At 44.1% G+C, this 26,368-nt stretch overlaps 1 long non-coding RNA gene across 1 annotated transcript in view; it reads left to right on the top strand.

Moving 5' to 3' along the window:
* The window catches only part of LOC134956791 (uncharacterized), a 422,559-nt gene that overhangs the window by 299,329 nt on the left and 96,862 nt on the right, over window positions 1–26,368 (top strand). The window contains exon 2 of the long non-coding RNA XR_010186175.1: window positions 13,710–13,842. This is a non-coding gene — a long non-coding RNA (uncharacterized LOC134956791). The remainder of the gene's footprint in view (window positions 1–13,709; window positions 13,843–26,368) is intronic.

Raw genomic sequence — 26,368 nt, 5'->3', positions numbered from 1 at the left:
ATGTTTTTTATCTGAAACAAGCTACAAACTAGTGCATACCCTCCAACATTTTACACACAAAATTCGGTACAAATTCAAAAAGGGGGCATGGCCGCGGGTAAAGGGAGCGGGGCCATGCCCCTTTTCCTATACTTTCAATGGAAGTTTGGAGAGCCAAAAATCGGTACAGACCATAAAAAAGGTAGTGTACCTGGTAAAAAGGTACAGGTGGAGGGCATGCTAGTGAACCATAAAGGAATATCCCTTTGCTACATTTACTGCTGAGTTTGTATTGCATGATATGTAATGGTTATATCATATGTTCTAGTGTTGTGAAATTGAGACACCGGCCGACGGATTTGACTCTTTTCATACATGGTGTATTTTTAATAATTTTTATATATTTAATTGCTGTGCACTGTAAGAATTCCCTTCTTTTTTGAGCTTCTTAATATGGTATGTCAATAGGGGAGTGTAGTTAGAGGATCAGTGACAAACAAGAGGACATCATCAGCACATAAACATAGTTTATGGGGATTGGATCTTAATTGAACTCCAGGAAATGCTGCAGATTTTGGCTGCTAGAGGCTCAATTGCCAAAACAAAAATGAGAGTAGAGAGGGGACAGCCCTGACGGGTGCCATTAGAAATTGAATAGGCATCTGACAGAAATCCATTGCTGAACACTAGATATGTGCAGTGGGCATTTTTCGTGTTTTGTGTTTTGGTTTTGGATTCGGTTCCGTGGTCATGGATTCGGACGCATTTTGGCAAAACCACCCTTTCGGATTTTTGTCGGATTCGGATGCATTTTGGATTCGGGTGTTTTTTTTAAAAAAACCTCAAAAACAGCTTAAATCATAGAATTTGGGAGTAATTTTGATCCTATAGTATTATTAACGTCAATAACCATAATTTCCACTCATTTCCAGTCTCTTATGAACACCTCACACCTCACAATATTATTTTTAGTCCTAAAATTTGCACAGAGGTCACTGGATGACTAATCTAAGCGACCCAAGTGGGCGGCACAAACACCTGGCCCATCTAGGAGTGGCACTGCAGTGTCAGACAGGATGGCACTTAAAAAAATAGTCCCCAAACAGCACATGAAGCAAAGATAAATATCAAAAGAGGTGCAAGATGAAATTGTTCTTGGGCCCTCCCATGCACCCTTATGTTGTATAAACAGGACATGCACACTTTAACAAACCAATCATTTCAGCGACAGGGTCTGCCACACAACTGTGGCTGAAATTACTGTTTGGTTTGGGCCCTCACCAAAAAAGAAGCAATCAATCTCTCCTTGCACAAACTGGCTCTACAGAGGCAAGATGTCCACCTCAAGCTCATCGTCTGATTTCTCACCCCTTTTACTGTGTACATCCTCCTCCTCACAGAGTATTAATTTGTCCCCACTGGAATCCACCATTACAGGTCCCTGTGTACTTTCTGGAGGCAATTGCTGGTAAATGTCTCCACAGAGGAATTGATTATAATTCATTTTGATGAACATAATATTCTACACATTTTCTGGAAGTAACCTCCAATGTCAATCGCTGACAAGGTGACTGGCTGCACTAAACACTCTTTCAGAGTACACACTGGATGGTGGGCAATTTAGGTAAAATAAAGCCAGTTTGTGCAAGGGCCTCCAAATTGCCTCTTTTTCCTGCCAGTATACGTACAGACTGTCTGACGTGCCTACTTGGATGCTGTCACTCATATAATCCTCCACCATTTTTTCAATGGTGACAGAATCATATGCCAGTGACAGTAGACGACATGTCAGTAATCGTTGGCAGGTCCTTCAGTCCGGACCAGGTGTTAGCACTTGCTCCTGACTGCCCTGCATCACCGCCAGTGGGTGGTTTTGGAAATTTTATCCTTTTACTGGCAGCTCCAGTGGTGATAGAAAATGAAGGAGGAGCTGTTGGCGGGTCACTTTCCGCCTGACTTGACAATTGTCTCACCAGCAGGTCTTTGAACATCTGCAGACTTCGTCTGCTGGAAAGAGAGATACAACATAGGCTTTAAACCTAGGATCGAGCACGGTGGCCAAAATGTAGTGCTCTGATTTCAACAGATTGACCACCCATGAATCCTGGTTTAGCGAATGAAGGGATCCATCCACAAGTGCCACATGCCTAGTGGAATCGCTCCATTTTAGCTCCTCCTTCAATATCTCCAGCTGCTTCTGCAAAAGCCTGATGAGGGGAATGACCTGACTCAGGCAGTGTCTGAACTGACTTCACGTGTGGCAAGTTCAAAGGATTGCAGAACCTTGCACAACGTTGAAATCATTCTCCACTGCGCTTGAGTCAGGTGCATTCCCCCTCCTTTGCCTATATCGTAGGCAGATGTATAGGCTTGAATGGCCTTTTGCTGCTCCTCCATCCTCTGAAGCAAATAGAGGGTTGAATTCCACCTCGTTACCACCTCTTGCTTCAGCTGATGGCAGGGCATGTTCATGAGTATTTGCTGGCGCTCCAGTCATTGGCACGCGGTGGCTGAATGCCGAAAGTGGCCCACAATGTTTCGGGCCACCGACAGCATCTCTTGCATGCCCCTGTCGTTTTTCAAAAAATTCTGCACAACCAAATTTATTGTATGTGCAAAACATGGGACATGCTGGAATTTGCCCACATGTAATGCATGCACAATATTGGTGGCGATGTCACAAATCCCCAGGAGAGTCCATTTGGGGAAAGCCAATCTGCGATTATGTTCCTCAGTTTCCGTAAGAGGTTGTCAGCTGTGTGCCTCTTATGGATAGCGGTGATACAAAGCGTAGAATGCCTAGGAATGAGTTGGCGTTTGCGAGATGCTGCTACTGGTGCGGCCACTGTTTTTGCTGCGGGAGGCAATACATCTACCCAGTGGGCTGTCAGTCACAGTCATATAGTTCTTAGTCTGCCCTGCTCCACTTGTCCACATGTCCGTGGTTAAGTGGACAGTGGGTACAACTGAATTTTTTAGGACACTGAGGACACTTTTTCTGACGTCTGTGTACATTCTCGGTATCGACTACCTAGAGAAGTGGAACCTAAGTGGGATTTGGTACCGGGGAACACTACCTCAAGCAATTCTCTAAGTCCCTGTGAAATAACGGTGGATACTGGACGCACGTCTAACACCAACATAGTTGTCAAGACCTGAGTTATCCGCTTTGCAACAGGATGACTGCTGTGATATTTAATCTTCCTCGCAAAGGACTGTTGGACAGTCAATTGCTTACTGGAAGTAGTACAAGTGGTCTTCCAACTTCCCCTCTGGGATGACGATTGACTTCCAGCAGCAATAACAGCAGCGTCAGCAGCAACAGCAGCAGTAGGCGTTCCACTCAAGGATCACTAGGAGGAATCCCAGTTAGGAGAGGACTCGTCAGACTTGCCAGTAACATGGTCTGCAGGACTATTGGTGTTCCTGTCTAAGGAGGAAAATGACATTGAGGGAGTTCGTCGTGTGGTTTGCAGGAGCTTGGGTAGAAGAGGAAGAAGGGATTTAGTTGTCAGTGGACTGCTCCCGCTGTCACCCAAAGTTTTTGAACTTGTCAATGACTTCTGATGAATGCACTCCAGGTGACGTATAAGGGAGGATGTTCCTAAGTGGTTAACGTCATTACCCCTACTTATTACAGCATGACAAAGGCAACACACAGCTTGACACCTGTTGTCCGCATTTCTGTTGAAATAATTCCACACTGAAGAGGTGATTTTTTTTTGTATTTTGACCAGGCATGTCAATGGCCTTATTCATCCCTCGGACAACAGGTGTCTCCCCAGGTGCCTGACTTAAACAAACCACCTCACCATCAGAATCCTCTTTGTCAATTTCCTCCTCAGCGCCAGCAACACCCATATCCTCATCCTGGTGTACTTCAACAGTGACATCTTCAATTTGAATATCAGGAACTGGACTGTGGGTGCTCCTTCCAGCACTTGCAGGGAGTGTGCAAATGGTGGAAGGAGCGACCTCTTCCTGTCCAGTGTTGGGAAGGTCAGGCATTGCAACCTACACAATTATGTCATGTGAAGCTGAACCACTAGTCATGAGGAACATAGGAGAGGGCCTTAGCCATTCCTTGCCACTCCGTGTCGTAAATGGCATATTGACAATTTTACGCTTCTCCTCAGACGATTTTAATTTAGATTTTTGGGTGATTTTACTGAACTCTTGCTTTTTGGATTTTACATGCTCTCTACTGTGACATTGGGCATCGGCCTTGGCAGACAACGTTGATGGCATTTCATCATCTCTGCCATGACTAGTGGCAGCAACTTCAGCACTAGGTGGAAGTGGATCTTGATCTTTCCCTATTTTATCCTCCAAATTTTTGTTCTCCATTTTTTAATGTGTGGAATTACATGCCAGTAATCTATCTGGAATTAGACGGCAGTAATGTCTGGAATTAGATACCACTAGATGACCTATACACAGTGACAGGACACTACCAGAGCACCCTACAGCAGCAAGATGCAGCACAAGACACTGTACTAGTATTAGTAATGTAGTATTACTGAGCACCACAATACACTGAGCACTGATTATACTGAGCACTGATGATACTGATCACTGATACTGAGCACTGATGATACTGAGCACTGATACTAAGCACTGATGATACTGAGCACTAATTATACTGAGCACTGATGATACTGAGCACTGATGATACTGACCACTGATACTGAGCACTGATGATACTGAGCACTGATGATACTAAGCACTGATGATACTGAGCACTGATACCGAGCACTGATGATACTGAGCACTGTTAATACTATGGAGAACTGACACTGAGCATCATGATGCAGCACAAGACACTGTACTAGTATTAGTGAGCAGCAAAAAAGCACTCTGGAATTGTCACCCCCCAGATACCACTGTGACTGGAATGATGATGAACGATACACAGTCACAGGACACTACTACCACAGCACCCTACAGCAGCAAGATGCAGCACAAGAGAGACACTGTACTAGTAACTATTACTGAGCAGCACAAAAGCACTCTGGAATTGTCACCCCCCAGATACCACTGTGACTGGAATGATGATGAATGATACACAGTCACAGGACACTACTACCACAGCACCGTACAGCAGCAAGATGCAGCACAAGAGAGACACAGTACTAGTATTACTGAGCAGCAATAAGCACTGATACTGAGCACTGATATTGAGATTTGCCACTGAGAGAACATAGCCACATCCTCTCTGTACCCTCTACAATGCACAAGTGAAAATGGCGGCGACGCGCAGCTCTTTATATGGAGTCCGAATCTCGCGAGAATCCAACAGCGGGATGATGATGTTTTGCTTCGTTCGGGTTTTCCGAGTCAGGTGGGAACAACCGAGCCTGGCTCGGACCCGTGTAAAACATGTGGAGTTCGGGGGGAGGGGGGGGGTTCGGTTCTCGGAGAACCGAACCCGCTCATCTCTACTGAACACTCGAGCAGATGGCGAACTATATAACGCTAGCATAGATGACAGTATCTGGTCCTGAAAGCCTTATTTAATAAGTAATTCCCACATATATAACCAATTCAGGTGGTCGAACGCCTTCTCCGCATCGAAAGAGAGCAAAAGTAGGCCTTGATTAGATAGGAGAGAATTATATATATTATATTAAATACTCTACGAGTATTGTCAGAGGCCTGTCTACCGTATACAAATCCCACTTGATCATGGTGAATAAGAGAAGAGAGAAATTTGTTTATATGGGAAGTTATTAGCTTAGCGAAAAGTTTAATATCTCCGTTTAACAATGGTGTCAGTAGGCTGGGTCCTTTCCTGGTTTGGGATTTGTGACAACCTGAGCTTTCGGGAGAATACCTTGGGAGGTTATTTAGTTGAAAACATTTACCAATGTGGGTGTCAAATGGTCATAGAAAGTAATATAAAAGTGATTGATAAAACCATCAGGACCCAGGGCTTTGCTTTTAGGGTGGCATTTTATTGCCTCATTAACTTCTAAAGAGGACCAGGGGGCACTCAAGGTCTCTAACTGCTTAGCAGACAATGAAGGAAGTTCCAAACGTGACAAAAAAGAGTTGATAGAAGAAAGAGAAGGTTGGAAAGTAGAAGGATCTGAGGAAAGATTATATAGTTGAGTATAGTAACTGGCAAACTGGTTCGATATCTCGAGTGGATTAGAGATCTTAGGGGTAAGTTTACTAAGATGGGAGTTCTATTTAAGATGGGATGTTGCCCGTAGCAACCAATCAGATTCTACTTCTCATTTACCTAGCACCTTCTAGAAGATAATACCTGGAATCTGAGTGGTTGCTATGGGCAATATCCCATATTAAATAGAACTCCCATCTTAGTAAATTCACCCCTTAGTACCTGAAATACAAAATATATGTTTAATTATATTTCTGGCCTGTTTGACTCGTAGTTTATGGGCAACATTTTACCAGGTCTGTTGCCTACTAAACAAAACTTTTGACATAGTCTATTGAGGGCAGCCTGGGTACATGCCATAACTAGCTTCTGAAGCTGGCTCCTTACAGCAGAGATTTCTTTATGAAGGGAATTAGATAGATCATTTTTGTTTTTGTCTTCTAGGTCTTTTAGTTTAAATTCTAGATTGGATTGTCGTTGTAAATTTTGCCTTTTTAGCTTAGACCCAGCCTGTATAGCTGTCCCTCTATCTATGGAATTAAGAGCACACCAAAAATTCAAGGTGAACATGTCCAGAGGGGAATAAGAGACCAGGGTGTTTATTTACTAAGATTTGTGTTTCTGTCGAATTGGTGGGAGTTTTGAACTCAAATTTTATCGGTCGGAATTTTCTGCAACTTTTTGAAATTATTTTTGGTTATTTACTAAAGTGCAGAGTTTTCATTTTTCGTTTTTTCAGATGTCGATGTTATTTGTATTGTTGGGCACTGTTTTACGGGAGTGATTAGTAAAACACTGCCGGACATAACACAATGAAGTCCGGCTGGATCAGTGAGACCTGTGCAGTGCTTCATTGTGTACAGTATGAGAAGTATTTAAACAGTTAAAAGTTAGAAAAAAAATTGTGTGGGGTCCCCTCTCCTAAGCATAACCAGCCTTGGGCTCTTTAAGCTGGCCCTGGTTGTTTAAATAACGGGGAAAAAATGACTGGGGTCCCCCCATATTTAGACAACCAGCACCGGGCTCTTGGGCCGGCCCTGGTTCCAAAAATATGGGGGACAAAAGACGTAGGGGTCCCCCATATTTTTAAAACCAGCACCGGGCTCCACTAGCTGAGAAGATTATGCCACAGCTGGGGCACACTTTTATATAGGTCCTGTCTGTCATTGCAGTGCCACTCCTAGATGGGCAAGGTGTTTGTGCCGCACACTTGTGTCGCTTAGCTTAGTCATACAGCCACCTCGGTGCAACCTTTTGGCCTAAAAACAATATTGTGAGGTGTGTGGTGTTCAGAATAGACTGGAAATGACTGGAAATTAATGTTATTGAGGTTAATAATACTGTAGGATCAAAATTCCCCCCAAATTCTGTGATTTTATCTGTTTTATGTTTTATTTGAAAAAACATCCAGATCCTAAACCAAAACACGAAAGGGTGGTTTTGGCAAAACCAATCCAAAACCAAAACACAAGCAGGCAATTAGAACCATAACCAAAACACAAAACATGAAAAGTGCCCGCCGCACATCTCTAATTTAAAGTATTATAAAAATAGATACAAATTAATTTCAAAGTTTTAGTATTTTAATTATGCATGTAATTTTCACATTTATTTAAGTAAGCATACATTACAAATTATACGAAAACTTAACTGTAAATTGCCATTTTACAGTAATTTTTTAAAAAATCCTTTCATCTATATGATTTAAATGACAATTTTTATTTTATTTACAATTTATTTCTATTTTATAAATTTCCTCTTTATTAAACAATATGGTTAAAGTAATGCAAGTTGACAACTTTAAACTGCAGCTGAAACAAGATGTGTTAGGTAAAACTTCTGAATTATTTTTGCCAAATTATTAGACAAAAAAAGGTATGCAACTAGTATCAAATATTTGAAATAATACTGGTTTTTGGATTGGAAGGGCTAGTTTGTGTCCCTACAGATAAATTGGAAGTCCTTCAGGCTGAATTGGAATAACTTATCCATCTTCTTAAAAAAATAGTTAGACTATTAGCTACTGTACAACAAGATCTTGCCATAATATTGAGAGATTCAGACTGTTGTGAGAATACAGGGCCTAATTTAGACCTGATCATAGTTGTGCTAAATTTAGAACATCTATGATCAGTCACACAGACATGCGGGGGGACGCCCAGCACAGGGCTAGTCCGCCCCACATGTCAGGCCCTCCATCCCCGCACAAGTAGAAAAGCATTGCACGGTGGCGATGCTTTTGTACTTCAAGAGTAGCTCCCTACCAGTGCAGCTCCTGAGCACTGGCAGGGAGCTACTCGTCACTGTGAGGGTCGCACACGGTTCGGGCATGCCTGTGTTGCCCGGACCGTGCCCTTAAAATGGTACCCAAACGCCAATCAGGCAGAGGCGATCGCAGGGCTGAAACGACCGTCGGCTGTCTGGCATACACCGGCGCACTGCGGCGCCGGTGCAAGCACAGTTCAGACTTGATCAGCTGCTGTGCGAAAATGCACAGCACTGATCTGGTCTGAAATAGGCCCTAAGTGTGAAGAGTTGAGTTAATATTACCTAAATCTTCATAGATAACTCTTACTTTATTAGTAAGGAAGTGTTCATAGTGCTTTATAGACTCTTTGCATACTGTGCTGATATGTTTGGCCATGGGATTGCTTGCTTGTATAGTGGTATTGATTACTGGTTTATTTTGACTGTCATTGATGAGGATTTTGGTAGAATTTGAAATATCTGAATGTATGGAAACTCCAATTTAATTTAAATCTTTCTTTTCAGTCTGTTAATCTGCAAATTATTGCAGTGCTGATTCACTCGATATACTAGAATTTATGTCTTCAGATTCTTCAAACTGTCCCCAAAAATCTTGAAATTCAGAATCTGGATCCATGTCATATTACTTTTTCTGAATGGTAAAAAGAAAGGAAAATATTTAGAATTTTTGTTTACAGTAATTTCAATTACAAAAATGTAACTGCATTATGATGGGGTATTTTTAAATGAATTTTTTTTTTTTAATTAATTATTTCATGGCCTATTTGTAATAGATGTGGCATTTGGTATGCGTGACCTCGATGATACATAGAATCAGTTGAAGATGTAATATATTAAAGAAAGCTATGTATTAGGACACAACTTGATACAATATTGATAAAAAGGAGACATAACACCTCCTGCATCATTAACATTTATTCTTTTCAGTGTATGAAAATAAGAAATGTCGCATGTATTTAACATTACAACAGCTGCCAAGAACACATGCCCAAATGGGCTACTTTTCCTACATTTCAGCTTGTCACCCCCAACAGTTGAATAGCTCCTTTGGGCGCCATCTAGTGCAGCTGGCAATAAAACAACTGAATATTGCCTTTAGACTCACAACCATTAGCCTTTATGTATCTTCCCAACGATTTAAAATCTGTTGTCTACTACAGTGGTAAATTGGTCAGATCTCATAGTACCAGCAACAACACAACTATAGGATACCCTCACTCTAAACCCTTATACACTGTACACTGTACAATAGAGCATTTTTGGTTGCATCACCTCAACCTCACGCATTGTTTAACCCTCAGCTACTCAACAAGGGGATCGGTATGTAATCCTGATGGACGGGGTCCCGGTGGTCAGAATCCCAACACCAGAATCCCAACCAGCACAATCTCGACAGGGAGGCGAGCGCAACGCAGCCCCTTGCGGGATCGCTGCGCTCGCCACGCTGCGGGCACGGTGCCTTGCTATGCTCAGCACACTAATTTATTCTCCCTCTATGGGTGTCGTGGACACTCACAGAGGGAGAATATGTTGGGATTGGGCCGGTCGAATCCCTCAACAAGACATCATGGTTTTCTTTCTGTATTCCCTCATTTTCAAACTCCCCAGTGTCAGACCTTACTGAACACTTCAGATAAGATCTATTTCTGGGAGCTGATTAGCATATTTTGATGCAAACATTTCCTTCAGGCTTTGAAGTTTAACCGCACATTAATATTCCTGGTAGCCCCACTACCACCCTGCTGATATCAAAACTTGCTCCGCAATCTAACATGTTCCTTACCCACTCATAGCCACAACCGTTATCTACCTTCAGAACTAAAATATTTACCAAAATGAAGAATTGAATCATGAATGTAATCAGTTTTCAAATTTCTAGGCAAATTTGACATTTCAGCAAAATCTGGGGCTGTAATTTAAAAAGACTACTTATAAAGATGAGTGATTTAACACCAGAACAATATTTTATTTGGTTGTACATGAAGTGAAGAGATAAAGTGGCCAAGTCTCTTGTGGATGAACCAAAGGTGCTCTCTAGGATTTTATTGAAACCACTAATGTAAGTATGAAAGCTCATTCCGGTGTGGTTATAATAGATATCACTTCTGCTTTCTTGGAGGCAGCACTGATACTGCAGATGCCTCCTGCTGCAGTAATGATCTTACCTGTGCCCATGGACACTGCATTGCATCTTTCTCCCATGACCAGCGACTTATGGCACCTACAGTACGATGCCACACATTCCAGTTGTCACAGAGAACAGAAAATCTCCATCCTATAGCAGAGATCCCTGACCACTTCCCACCCCCTAAACGTCAGCGACAAAACTCAAATGGCAGCAACTGTCATCTGCTTGCAACGCTGCAGGATCCATTTGCACAGAATGAGTACTGCACATTCACAAAGTACTGAACATTGGTATTTTGCACATGATAGCCAGGAGCAACCACATAAAATAAAGTATCAAGCCAAAAAAGTTGCAAAGGAATGCAAGTCAGAAAGAATATTTATTGGTGGAAGAATGAGTGGGAGAGGGAAGGAGACGGAAGAGAGTTATACTTTTACAGATAAATAGAGAGGCTGAGACGAAAAGAGCCAAAGCCGAATGTAAATACAAATAGACATAAACAGAGAGATTATTTTAAATAAGGCAAAGGATGGTATCCTATTAGCTGCAGTCATTGACCATGGGTAATTAGTGCGCCGGGGCTATTCAATTAGTTCCGATAAACTGGCGCGAGGCATGGCTTATCAGGGATTTTGTTTTCTCTCAGGCAGGTGAAGCTGAATCCTGATTCTAGCGAAAACATTCAGATTTCACTGAACCTATGTGTTTTAGATAGGAAAGGTATTATTGTGTGGCAATCTAATTGGTTAGCTTGTAAATAAATATTGGTGAAACATCCGTAAAAAGTGTGAAAAACTTTTATTTTTTGCACCCAATCTTTTATGTCACGTAATTAGATACTCCCCAAAATATCATTAAAATACTTTCTCTAAACTTACCAATGGTAAAATTGAAAGCACTAGTATCAATTCCTCCACCAGCAACAGCCACTGGAGGGATAATTACTTGTATTTTCTTCTCCCTTTCTAGAAATAGAATTTCTAGAGGTAGACTGCCACCTGTGCCCTTTGAATGATTTTGCACAATAGATAATTTACTCTTGCAATTGCAGTCCGTGTACATAATCCATTGGCACTCACATCATCAACAATTAGATGCCATATAGACTCTGTGGGGTAAATTAACAAAGGCAGGAGTTTTTAGAACTGGTGATGTTGCCCATAGCATCCAATGAAATTCTATCTATTATCTTCTAAAAGCAGCTATATAAATGTTAAATAGAATCTGATTGGTTGCTGTGAGCGACATCAACACTTCTGAAAAAACTCCTACCTTAGTAAATTTACCCCTCTGCATTTATACGAGTTTTGCATACTTAGTCATCTAAAAAGTCTATTGTAATTTTTATGCACTGAATCCACAAAAACATAATTTTCAATATTGGTAAAACTGTAGGATTTTACATGATCTGGATTTTTTTTTCTTCTTGGTTTTCTTTATCCAAATAGTAGTCACTGTGGTGAGAGTAGTATATGTGGGTACCTCTGTCATTTTTTAAAATTAGTGTATTAGATTCTACAAAACAAAAACAAAAACAAAAAATAGGAAAAAAAATACATTTACAAAACAAAAATACAGCCACTTCCAAAGACATCCACAAAGTATCTACTAAACAATTTTCCACACTCAAACATCATATCAAAATGCCTTTCTTTAATTAAATTATGGTCTCCACATTAGACTTTAATTAGAATGGGCAAAAGAAAATAAAACTCTACTTGCTGGGGCACTCTTATAAAAATGGCATAATTGAAATACTTATCTTTTAATTAATGTCCTTAAAATTGACTCACAAACACATGACGAAACTAAATTCAAAAAGAAAAAAGCTTAAATGAGAAAAAACATATAACATATTATTAACATATTAACATGTACTAGCAAATATGTGATATATGTCATTATTTGCCCATGTGGGCTGTACTATGGCCCTCATTCCGAGTTGTTCGCTCGGAGATTTTCATCGCATCGCAGTGAGAATTCTCTTAGTGCGCATGCGCAATGTTCGCACTGCGACTGCGCCAAGTAACTTTACTATGATGAAAGTAAGTTTACTCACGGCATTTTCATCGCTCCGACGTTCGCATTGTGATTGACAGGAAATGGGTGTTACTGGGCGGATGCACGGCGTTTTAGGGGCGTGTGGCTGGAAACGCTACCGTTTCCGGAAAAAACGCAGGAGTGGCCGGAGAAACGGTGGGAGTGCCTGGGCGAACGCTGGGTGTGTTTATGACGTCAGCCAGGAACGAAAAGCACTGAACTGATCGCACAGGCAGAGTAAGTCTGAAGCTACTCAGAAACTGCTAACTCGTTTGTAATCGCAATATTGCGCGTACGTCGGTCGCAATTTTAAGAAGCTAAGATTCACTCCCAGTAGGCGGCGGCTTAGCGTGTGTAACTCTGCTACATTCGCCTTGCGAGCGAACAACTCGGAATGAGGGCCAGTGTTGGGAAAACGGAATGTCAATTAAAAGTACGTCTTACCCAACATAGATCAGCTATCAGAGCAGCCCTGAACACTGGGGACAGTGAACAACCATAGATCACGTGTCAGCACACAGATGGTGAGGCGATAGGGGCAAATTATTATTACAAGTAGAATCCAGCTGGTTTTTCTGCCTGGATTGTGTTGCCCCCAAAAGCCTCAATGAATCACTTACATTGAGTTATTTCCTATAAGCTGATTTGTGTAGAGTAGTATATCCCATGCCATAGTGGTTTAGTAGCCTTATGTTATAAAAAAAGATTATAAAAAAGAATACAAAAAAGAATTTAAATAAAATTAATTGGATTATTTGCCCTAAGGTGTATTTCTTTTGGGTACACAAATATGGTATTCAATTTGGCCACAAGATGGCAGTAATGTAGGGAATGTCACCAAAAAGCACACTGTAACGTAAAAGATTCTAACATAGATTATGTTGATACAAAAGTATGTTCAATGTATATTTTAAAATATTTTTATAGCTTTTTATTCATTCTAGTATTGTTACATATTTACCACAGATAGTTTGTTTGTCTAATATACAGATCACATAGCAGAATATGTGAGCACGTTGTTTTGAATACATATAGATGTTTAGCACTAAGTATAAGATGTTTTTTCACACATGCAGAGGGCGCATACTATGTGAATGCAGCCTCTGCTCCTATAAGTTATTGTTTTGCACTGTGAGGTTTTGTAATGTCATCCCTTGTTGTTGTTTTCAGCTGGTTGCCATGGTCCCTGCAGCCGGATGAGTGATGTCACGTCCAGTGCAATGGAGGCAGCTGCAACGGGAATTGCTCGCTACAGGAAGGCGGCTGGTGAGACTCGGGCTCCACTGACACAAACAGGGAGGGGGTAAGTTTATGCACTGTGTATTTAAGCTCACTGTTATCACTTGGCTTTGTCTGAAGAAGGGGAGAAATCCCTGAAATGTCACTTGAATAAAGCATGCCCTATGGGGCATTTATGCAAATTTACTACTGAATACAAGTCTCCGAGTGCCACCTATTGTATTGACCTTCCACGTCATTGGGGATCGCACCCCAGAGGAGGGCACCGGAGCCAGTCAGTATATGCCTGCAGTGCCTGGATTTTCTGTTTATATATATATATATATATATATATATATATATATAGAAGTGGGTCCAGCTATGTTGCCCATGGCAACCATTCAGATTCCAGGTATTATCTGCTAGAAGGTGCTAAATAAATGAGAAGTAGAATCAGATTGGTTGCTATAGGCAACATCCCATCTTAAACAGAACTCCCATCTTAGTAAATTTATCTCCTGGTGTCTTAAATAACTTAGCATGCTTGTATCAGTCTAAGTTAAAAATGTAAGATGCCAGGAGTGCTGCACCTGTCAATATGTGTATGTATATGTATATGCATTACTTTATTATCAATATCAACGTTTCAAATGCCTTTTATAAAACACCTTTTGTCAGGATAATATGATATAAAACAAAGTTTACCTTTATAACACCCTGTGAAAGTGAAAGACACATGGAGTGATGCCCATTTTTTTACTGTATTACTGGGATTTCCATGTCAGGGATTTCCCTGCTTGCTGTAATTGGATTGCCGGTCATCCATGGGAAAAATTATATATATATATATATATATATATATATATATATATATTATTATTATTATTATTATTTAGATTTTTCTTTACCTTTGAGCCGGCACTCCTGCAGTCCCCTTGCTGCTGGATTACTTGCTTGCGGTGCCTTCCTTAGTGGAGTGAATACCCCGATGCATAACTGAACAATGAAGGCAGCACTCAAAGACTTAAAACTAGAGATGTGTGGCGGGCACTATTTGTGTTTTGTGTTTTGGTTTTGGATCTGGCTCCCCGCTTGTGTTTTGGATCTGGATAGATTTTGCCAAAACCAACCTTTTGGGTTTTGGTTTTAGATCTGGATGATTTTTGAAAAAAACATAAAAACAGCTAAAATCAAAGAATTTAGGGCTAATTTTGATCCTATGGTATTATTAACTTCAATAACATTTATTTCCACTCATTTCCAGTCTATTCTGAACACCTCACACCTCACAATATTGGTTTTAGGCCAAAAGGTTGCACGAGGTAGCTTGATGACTTTACTAAGCGACAAAAGTGTGCGGCACAAACACCTGAGCCATCTAGGGTTGCACTTTTAAAAACTAGACACCAAACAGCACATGATACAAAGAAAATGAGGTGCAATGAGGTTGTTGGATGACTAAGCTAAGTGACACAAATGTGCGGCACAAACACCTGGCCCATCTAGAAGCGGGACTGCAGTGGCAGATAGGATGGCAGTTTTAAAAACTAGGCCCCAAACAGCACATTATGCAAAGAGAAATAAAATGAGATTTATGGTAAGAACTTACCTTTGTTAAATCTCTTTCTGCGTGGTACACTGGGCTTCACAAGGATAGACATTGGGGTGTAGAGTAGGATCTTGATCCGAGGCACCAACAGGCTCAAAGCTTTGAATGTTCCCAGAATGCAAAGTGCTGCCCACTCCATAACCCCGCCTCCCTGCACAGGAGCTCAGTTTTTAGTTAACCAGCCCAATGCAGTAGCAGGAAAAGAGACGACAACGGTTAGTAGCCACATACACCACACTCTCACGACAGGAGAAGTGTCAGCGGCTAATGCCATACCAACCCAAAGAAGCTAAGTGCGTCAGGGTGGGCGCCTTGTGGAGTCCAGTGTACCTCGCAGAAAGATATTTAACAAAGGAAAGTTCTTACCATAAATCTCGTTTTCTGCTGCGTGGTACACTGGGCTCCACAAGGATAGACATTGGGGATGTCCTAAAGCAGTTCATTATGGGAGGGGACACACTGTAGCGGGCACAATGACCCGGCGTCCAAAGGAAGCATCCTGGGAAGCGGCAGTATTGAAGGCATAGAACCTTATGAATGTGTTCACTGAGGATCACGTAGCCGCCTTGCACAATTGTTCAAGGGTCGCACCACGGCGAGCCGCCCAAGAAGGTCCAACAGACCGAGTAGAATGGGCTGTAATGTGAGCAGGAGCCGACCGACCAGCCCTCACATAAGCATGTGCAATCACCATTCTAATCCATCTGGCCAAAGTCTGCTTGTGAGCAGGCCAGCCCCGTTTGTGAAATCCAAACAGTACAAAGAGAGAATCAGATTTCCTAATGGAAGCAGTTCTCTTCACATAGATATGGAGAGCCGTACCACATCCAAAAACCGCTCTTTGGGAGACAGATCAGGAGAAACAAGTGCCGGAACTACAATCTCCTGGTTAAGGTGGAACGAGGAAACGACCTTAGGTAAATATTCGGGACGAGTCCTCAGAACCGCCCGGTCACGGTGAAATATCAGATATGGGGAACTACAGGACAAGGCTCCCAAATCCAACACTCTTCTAGCTGAAGCAATAGCCAGCAGAAACACCACCTTAAGGGAAAGCCACTTAAGATCAGCTGAACCAAGAGGTTCAAACGGAGACTCTTATAACACCTCCAAAACCACCGACAAGTCCCAAGGAGCCACAGGCTGGACATACGGAGGTTGGATACGCAACACACCCTGATTAAAGGTATGCACATCAGGTAAGATCGCAATTTTTCTCTGAAACCACACCGACAAGGCAGAAATATGAACCTTGAGGGAGGCCAGACGCAGGCATAAGTCCAGGCCCTGCTGAAGAAAAGCCAACAACTTGGCTGTACTAAACTTGGAAGCGTCATAATCGTTAGATGCGCACCAAACAAAGTAAGAATGCCAGACCCTATAGTAAATCCGAGCAGAAACCGGTTTCCGGGCCCGCAACATAGTTTGAATGACCGCCTCAGAAAACCCTTTAGCACTTAAGACGGAATCTTCAAGAGCCACGCTGTCAAAGACAGCTGGGCTAGGTCCTGATAGACACAGGGCCCCTGAACGAGGAGGTCTGGGCATTGTGGAAGTAGAATTTGACGCTCTGACGATAGGCCTTGCAGGTCTGAGAACCAGTGCCGTCTTGGCCACACTGGAGCTATGAGAAGCAGAATTCCTTTTTCTTGCTTGAACTTCCGAATTACCCTGGGCAGGAGTGACACCAGAGGGAACACGTACGGCAGCCGAAACCTCCATGGCACCACCAGCGCATCCACGAATGCTGCTTGAGGATCCCTTGTCCTTGCTCCGAAGACCGGACCCTTGTGATTGTGTCGAGACGCCATCAGATCTACGTCTGGAAGACCCAACTTTTCCACTAAGAGTTGAAACACTTCTGGATGGAGGCCCAACTTGCCAGCATGTACGTCCTGACGACTGAGAAAGTCCGCTTCCCAATTCAGGACTTCCGGAATGAAGATTGCTGATATGGCCGGTAGATGGCTTTCCGCCCAATGTAGAATCCGTGAGACTTCCTTCATTGCTAGACGGCTTCGAGTGCCACTTTGATGTTTTATGTAAGCCACTGTGGTGGCGTTATCCGACTGCACTTGAACAGGACGGTTCTGAATTAAATGCTGGGCTATGTTCAATGCATTGAAGACCGCCCGCAATTCCCGAATGTTGATCGAGAGGAGGGACTCCTCCTTGGTCCACTGACCCTGAAGGGAGCGCTGCTCCAGCACCGCGCCCCAACCTCTTAGACTGGCATCTGTCTTCAAGAGGACCCAGTTGGATATCCAGTAGGGACGGCCCCTGGACAATTGTTGGTCCTGGAGCCACCAGAGCAGCGACAGACGGACCTCCGGAGTCAATGAGATCATTTGAGACCTGATCTGGTGAGGCAGGCCATCCCACTTGGCTAGAATCAGCCTCTGGAGGGGACGAGAATGGAATTGAGCATACTCCACCATGTCGAATGCTGAAACCATGAGGCCCAGCACCTGCATCGCCAAATGTATCAACACTTGTGGACGAGAAAGGAAGCAACGAATCCTGTCCTGAAGCTTCAGGACTTTCTCCTGACACAAGAACAACCTCTGGTTGTGAGTGTCCAATAGCGCTCCCAGGTGCACCATGCTCTGAGCAGGGATCAGGGAGGATTTCTTCCAGTTGATGAGCCACCCGTGGGCTTGTAGAAACCGGACCGTCATATCTAGATGACGTAGTAGAAGTTCTGGGGAATTTGCCAGGATTAACAAGTTGTCCAGATACCGCAGTATCCTGACCCCTTGACGGTGGAGTACCACCGTCATCACCGCCATGACTTTGGTGAAGACTCGCGGAGCCGTTGTTAAACCAAAAGGTAATGCCCGAAACTGGTAATGGAGGTTGCCAATAGCAAACCTCAGGTATTGCTGATGTGACGCTGCTATAGGAATATGCAGGTAAGCATCCTGTATGTCCAGGGAGACCATGTAGTCCCCAGGTTCCAAGGCCAGAACTATAGAGCGAAGGGTTTCTATATGGAACTTGGAAACCTTCACAAACCTGTCAATGCCTTGAGGTTGAGAATGGGCCGGGAGGACCCATTCGGTTTCGGGACTAGAAACAGCGGAGAATAGTACCCCCGGCCGCTCTGCGCAAGAGGCACCTGTACTACGACTCCTGTATCCAGAAGGGTCTGTACCACCGAATGCACAGTGTTTGCCTTTGTCTGGTCCAAAGGGACGTCTGTCTGGCAAAATCGATGAGGGGGTCAGTTTTTGAAGGCTATGGCGTAACCTCGAGTGACGACTTCCCATACCCAGGCATCTGAAGTGGTATTCAACCATTCTGGGTATACCCTAGAAGCCGGCCCCCCACCCTGGGATCCCCCAGGGGGGAGGCCCACCCCGTCATGTGGCAGGTTTATCGGCCTTGGAAGCTGGCTGACGGGCAGCCCAGGCTCTTTTGGGCTTTGTCTTACCAGGTTTGGAAGTGCGGGCCTGCTTGTTGTACACCTGACCTTTTGCTTTACCTGAAGGACGAAAGGGGTGAAAGGAAGTACCTTTAGCCTTCGACACAGAAGGAGTGGTACTTGGAAGACAGGCAGTTTTGGCAGTAGCCAAGTCAGCACTATCTTATTTAAGTCCTCCCCAAACAGAATATCTCCCTTGAAAGGGAGTACCTCCAGGGTTTTTCTAGAGTCCAGATCCACAGACCAGGATCTCAGTAGTAGAGGCCTTGGCTGCTAGGATACCGGCATCAGAAGCCACCTCTTTAATATAGCGAGAAGCTGTGACAATATATGACAAGCATTGTCTAGCATGGTCAGAAGAGATTTCAGCTTCTAACTCCAAGGCCCATGCTTCAATAGCCTCTGCAGCCCATGTTGCTGCAATAGTGGGCTTTTGTGCAGCAACCGTGAGGGTGTAAATCGCTTTCAGACAACCCTCCACACGTTTATCCGTAGGCTCCTTTAGAGACGTGACGGTAGTGACAGGTAGAGCTGAGGAAACCACCATCCTAGCCACATGTGAGTCTACTGGAGGAGGCGTTTCCCAATTCTTAGACAGTTCTGGTTCGAGGGGATAGCGAGCCAGCATCTTCTTTTGAGGCACAAACTTCGTACTCGGGTTTTCCCAGGGTTCCTGACGTATATCCACTAGTTGGTCAGAGTGAGGTAAAACTTGTTTAACCACTTTCTGACGCTTGAACCTATCTGGTTTCTTTAGGGGGAATGGATGGCTCGAGATCATCCGTAATCTGTAGAATTAACTTAATAGCCTCCAAAAGATCAGGAACATCCACATGTGAACTACCCTCCCCATCAGCCGTATCTGAGTCAGAACCTGAGGGGTCAGTGTAAGTGCCATCTTCATCAGATGAGGTGTCAGTGACAGCAGTGGATTGTGAGGAGACAAGCGCTCGCTTAGAGGACCCCTTGGACTTAGGCGAGCGATGGTCAGACTTTTTAGTAGTCAGGTACTGGTTCAACTTCTTCAATTGGGCAGATAAATCGTCCGCCCATGGCGGGTTAGCTGCAGGGACCACATACGGTTGTACCGGCATAGGGGGTCCCATAGGGGGTGTTAGTTTATTAACTAGCTTATGTAGAAGCGTGGAGAAAGTGGCCCACGGTGGGTCATTATGTACCTCCTTTGCCACAGTCCCACTGGGGGGCAAGGAGCCCCCAGAGCCCACAGCTGCTATATTCTTCTCATAGGGATCTGTGGCTTCATCAACACTGGCAGTGTGTTCAGCCCCAGAACCGTTACCCTCAGAAGCAGACATGACATAACTTGCAGTATCAGGTAACACAGTACAATTGGCAGCAGCACAATACCTCTTACCCAAACCCCTGCGCAGTGTAGTCAGCACTAGCAGAGATAAAGGAGAGATATGGTGACTAAAATCACAGAGAAAAATACGTATTAAAGTATAATCCTATATCAATATAAAACCTGACGCACCAAGCCCCCTCAGGTTATAGAATATAGGGATAGCAAGTTGAGTGAAAGACACAAAATGGACACCACTCAGCTATCTAATGCACACACAGATAGTCACAGTTTATACAATGCAGAGGTTATTACTAACAATAATACTGCACTGGACTAACTTATATATATAGCTATATAGTCAATAGATATAACACTACACAGTAAGAACTGGATGTATATAACAGGGTAATTGTACTAGAAAACCCTGACTAAATGCACTCTTTCTTAACTAGCACTGTCTAAAAAGGCAGGTAGAATACTTAAGTGTCATGTAAAGTCACAGCACTGACAACCAGGCGGCTTTACACTAGAGATGAGCGCCTGAAATTTTTCGGGTTTTGTGTTTTGGTTTTGGGTTCGGTTCCGCGGCCGTGTTTTGGGTTCGAACGCGTTTTGGCAAAACCTCACCGAATTATTTTTGTCGGATTCGGGTGTGTTTTGGATTCGGGTGTTTTTTTCAAAAAACCCTAAAAAACAGCTTAAATCATAGAATTTGGGGGTAATTTTGATCCCAAAGTATTATTAACCTCAAAAAACATAATTTACACTCATTTTCAGCCTATTCTGAACACATCACACCTCACAATATTATTTTTAGTCCTAAAATTTGCACCGAGGTCGCTGTGTGAGTAAGATAAGCGACCCTAGTGGCCGACACAAACACCGGGCCCATCTAGGAGTGGCACTGCAGTGTCACGCAGGATGTCCCTTCCAAAAAACCCTCCCCAAACAGCACATGACGCAAAGAAAAAAAGAGGCGCAATGAGGTAGCTGTGTGAGTAAGATTAGCGACCCTAGTGGCCGACACAAACACCGGGCCCATCTAGGAGTGGCACTGCAGTGTCACGCAGGATGTCCCTTCCAAAAAACCCTCCCCAAACAGCACATGACGCAAAGAAAAAAAGAGGCGCAATGAGGTAGCTGACTGTGTGAGAAAGATAAGCGACCCTAGTGGCCGACACAAACACCGGGCCCATCTAGGAGTGGCACTGCAGTGTCACGCAGGATGGCCCTTCCAAAAAACCCTCCCCAAACAGCACATGACGCAAAGAAAAAAAGAGGCGCAATGAGGTAGCTGACTGTGTGAGTAAGATTAGCGACCCTAGTGGCCGACACAAACACCGGGCACATCTAGGAGTGGCACTGCAGTGTCACGCAGGATGTCCCTTCCAAAAAACCCTCCCCAAACAGCACATGACGCAAAGAAAAAAAGAGGCGCAATGAGGTAGCTGTGTGAGTAAGATTAGCGACCCTAGTGGCCGACACAAACACCGGGCCCATCTAGGAGTGGCACTGCAGTGTCACGCAGGATGTCCCTTCCAAAAAACCCTCCCCAATCAGCACATGATGCAAAGAAAAAGAAAAGAAAAAAGAGGTGCAAGATGGAATTATCCTTGGGCCCTCCCACCCACCCTTATGTTGTATAAACAAAACAGGACATGCACACTTTAACCAACCCATCATTTCAGTGACAGGGTCTGCCACACGACTGTGACTGATATGACGGGTTGGTTTGGACCCCCCCCAAAAAAGAAGCAATTAATCTCTCCTTGCACAAACTGGCTCTACAGAGGCAAGATGTCCACCTCATCTTCACCCTCCGATATATCACCGTGTACATCCCCCTCCTCACAGATTATCAATTCGTCCCCACTGGAATCCACCATCTCAGCTCCCTGTGTACTTTGTGGAGGCAATTGCTGCTGGTCAATGTCTCCGCGGAGGAATTGATTATAATTCATTTTAATGAACATCATCTTCTCCACATTTTCTGGATGTAACCTCGTACGCCGATTGCTGACAAGGTGAGCGGCGGCACTAAACACTCTTTCGGAGTACACACTTGTGGGAGGGCAACTTAGGTAGAATAAAGCCAGTTTGTGCAAGGGCCTCCAAATTGCCTCTTTTTCCTGCCAGTATAAGTACGGACTGTGTGACGTGCCTACTTGGATGCGGTCACTCATATAATCCTCCACCATTCTATCAATGTTGAGAGAATCATATGCAGTGACAGTAGACGACATGTCCGTAATCGTTGTCAGGTCCTTCAGTCCGGACCAGATGTCAGCATCAGCAGTCGCTCCAGACTGCCCTGCATCACCGCCAGCGGGTGGGCTCGGAATTCTGAGCCTTTTCCTCGCACCCCCAGTTGCGGGAGAATGTGAAGGAGGAGATGTTGACAGGTCGCGTTCCGCTTGACTTGACAATTTTGTCACCAGCAGGTCTTTCAACCCCAGCAGACCTGTGTCTGCCGGAAAGAGAGATCCAAGGTAGGCTTTAAATCTAGGATCGAGCACGGTGGCCAAAATGTAGTGCTCTGATTTCAACAGATTGACCACCCGTGAATCCTTGTTAAGCGAATTAAGGGCTGCATCCACAAGTCCCACATGCCTAGCGGAATCGCTCCGTGTTAGCTCCTTCTTCAATGCCTCCAGCTTCTTCTGCAAAAGCCTGATGAGGGGAATGACCTGACTCAGGCTGGCAGTGTCTGAACTGACTTCACGTGTGGCAAGTTCAAAGGGCATCAGAACCTTGCACAACGTTGAAATCATTCTCCACTGCACTTGAGACAGGTGCATTCCACCTACTATATCGTGCTCAATTGTATAGGCTTGAATGGCCTTTTGCTGCTCCTCCAACCTCTGAAGCATATAGAGGGTTGAATTCCACCTCGTTACCACTTCTTGCTTCAGATGATGGCAGGGTAGGTTCAGTAGTTTTTGGTGGTGCTCCAGTTTTCTGTACGTGGTGCCTGTACGCCGAAAGTGTCCCGCAATTCTTCTGGCCACCGACAGCATCTCTTGCACGCCCCTGTCGTTTTTTAAAAAATTCTGCACCACCAAATTCAAGGTATGTGCAAAACATGGGACGTGCTGGAATTGGCCCAGATTTAATGCACACACAATATTGCTGGCGTTGTCCGATGCCACAAATCCACAGGAGAGTCCAATTGGGGTAAGCCATTCCGCGATGATCTTCCTCAGTTGCCGTAAGAGGTTTTCAGCTGTGTGCGTATTCTGGAAAGCGGTGATACAAAGCGTAGCCTGCCTAGGAAAGAGTTGGCGTTTGCGAGATGCTGCTACTGGTGCCGCCGCTGCTGTTCTTGCGGCGGGAGTCCATACATCTACCCAGTGGGCTGTCACAGTCATATAGTCCTGACCCTGCCCTGCTCCACTTGTCCACATGTCCGTGGTTAAGTGGACATTGGGTACAGCTGCATTTTTTAGGACACTGGTGACTCTTTTTCTGAGGTCTGTGTACATTTTCGGTATCGCCTGCCTAGAGAAATGGAACCTAGATGGTATTTGGTACCGGGGACACAGTACCTCCAACAAGTCTCTAGTTGGCTCTGCAGTAATGATGGATACCGGAACCACGTTTCTCACCACCCAGGATGCCAAGGCCTCAGTTATCCGCTTTGCAGTAGGATGACTGCTGTGATATTTCATCTTCCTCGCAAAGGACTGTTGAACAGTCAATTGCTTACTGGAAGTAGTACAAGTGGGCTTACGACTTCCCCTCTGGGATGACCATCGACTCCCAGCGGCAACAACAGCAGCGCCAGCAGCAGTAGGCGTTACACGCAAGGATGCATCGGAGGAATCCCAGGCAGGAGAGGACTCGTCAGACTTGCCAGTGACATGGCCTGCAGGACTATTGGCATTCCTGGGGAAGGAGGAAATTGACACTGAGGGAGTTGGTGGGGTGGTTTGCGTGAGCTTGGTTACAAGAGGAAGGGATTTACTGGTCAGTGGACTGCTTCCGCTGTCACCCAAAGTTTTTGAACTTGTCACTGACTTATTATGAATGCGCTGCAGGTGACGTATAAGGGAGGATGTTCCGAGGTGGTTAACGTCCTTACCCCTACTTATTACAGCTTGACAAAGGGAACACACGGCTTGACACCTGTTGTCCGCATTTCTGGTGAAATACCTCCACACCGAAGAGCTGATTTTTTTGGTATTTTCACCTGGCATGTCAACGGCCATATTCCTCCCACGGACAACAGGTGTCTCCCCGGGTGCCTGACTTAAACAAACCACCTCACCATCAGAATCCTCCTGGTCAATTTCCTCCCCAGCGCCAGCAACACCCATATCCTCCTCATCCTGGTGTACTTCAACACTGACATCTTCAATCTGACTATCAGGAACTGGACTGCGGGTGCTCCTTCCAGCACTTGCAGGGGGCGTGCAAATGGTGGAAGGCGCATGCTCTTCACCTCCAGTGTTGGGAAGGTCAGGCATCGCAACCGACACAATTGGACTCTCCTTGTGGATTTGGGATTTCGAAGAACGCACAGTTCTTTGCGGTGCTTTTGCCAGCTTGAGTCTTTTCAGTTTTCTAGCGAGAGGCTGAGTGCTTCCATCCTCATGTGAAGCTGAACCACTAGCCATGAACATAGGCCAGGGCCTCAGCCGTTCCTTGCCACTCCGTGTGGTAAATGGCATATTGGCAAGTTTACGCTTCTCCTCCGACAATTTTATTTTAGGTTTTGGAGTCCTTTTTTTTCTGATATTTGGTGTTTTGGATTTGACATGCTCTGTACTATGACATTGGGCATCGGCCTTGGCAGACGACATTGCTGGCATTTCATCGTCTCGGCCATGACTAGTGGCAGCAGCTTCAGCACGAGGTGGAAGTGGATCTTGATCTTTCCCTAATTTTGGAACCTCAACTTTTTTGTTCTCCATATTTTATAGGCAGAACTAAAAGGCACCTCAGGTAAACAATGGAGATGGATGGATTGGATACTAGTATTGGATACCTGCCGACTGCCGACACAGAGGTAGCCACAGCCGTGAACTACCGCACTGTACACTGGTTGATAAAGAGATAGTAGTATACTCGTAACAACTAGTATGACACTATGACGACGGTATAAAGAATGAAAAAAAAACCACGGTTAGGTGGTATATATTATAATAATAATACAATTATGGATGGACGGACTGCCTGCCGACTGCCGACACAGAGGTAGCCACAGCCGTGAACTACCGCACTGTACACTGGTTGATAAAGAGATAGTAGTATACTCGTAACAACTAGTATGACACTATGACGACGGTATAAAGAATGAAAAAAAAACCACGGTTAGGTGGTATATATTATAATAATAATACAATTATGGATGGACGGACTGCCTGCCGACTGCCGACACAGAGGTAGCCACAGCCGTGAACTACCGCACTGTACACTGGTTGATAAAGAGATAGTAGTATACTCGTAACAACTAGTATGACACTATGACGACGGTATAAAGAATGAAAAAAAAACCACGGTTAGGTGGTATATATTATAATAATAATACAATTATGGATGGACGGACTGCCTGCCGACTGCCGACACAGAGGTAGCCACAGCCGTGAACTACCGCACTGTACACTGGTTGATAAAGAGATAGTAGTATACTCGTAACAACTAGTATGACACTATGACGGTATAAAGAATGAAAAAAAAACCACGGTTAGGTGGTATATATTATAATAATAATACAATTATGGATGGACGGACTGCCTGCCGACTGCCGACACAGAGGTAGCCACAGCCGTGAACTACCGCACTGTACACTGGTTGATAAAGAGATAGTAGTATACTCGTAACAACTAGTATGACACTATGACGACGGTATAAAGAAAGAAAAAAAAATACCACAGTTAGGTGGTATATATTATAATAATAATACAATTATGGATGGACGGACTGCCTGCCGACTGCCGACACAGAGGTAGCCACAGCCGTGAACTACCGCACTGTACACTGGTTGATAAAGAGATAGTAGTATACTCGTAACAACTAGTATGACACTATGACGACGGTATAAAGAAAGAAAAAAAAATACCACAGTTAGGTGGTATATATTATAATAATAATACAATTATGGATGGACGGACTGCCTGCCGACTGCCGACACAGAGGTAGCCACAGCCGTGAACTACCGCACTGTACACTGGTTGATAAAGAGATAGTAGTATACTCGTAACAACTAGTATGACACTATGACGACGGTATAAAGAATGAAAAAAAAACCACGGTTAGGTGGTATATATTAT

The sequence above is a fragment of the Pseudophryne corroboree genome, chromosome 9 (assembly GCF_028390025.1).
Source record: "Pseudophryne corroboree isolate aPseCor3 chromosome 9, aPseCor3.hap2, whole genome shotgun sequence".
NCBI lineage: Eukaryota > Metazoa > Chordata > Amphibia > Anura > Myobatrachidae > Pseudophryne > Pseudophryne corroboree.
The sequence above is the reverse complement of the archived record's forward strand: the minus strand, read 5'-3'. Positions and strand labels throughout refer to the sequence as shown.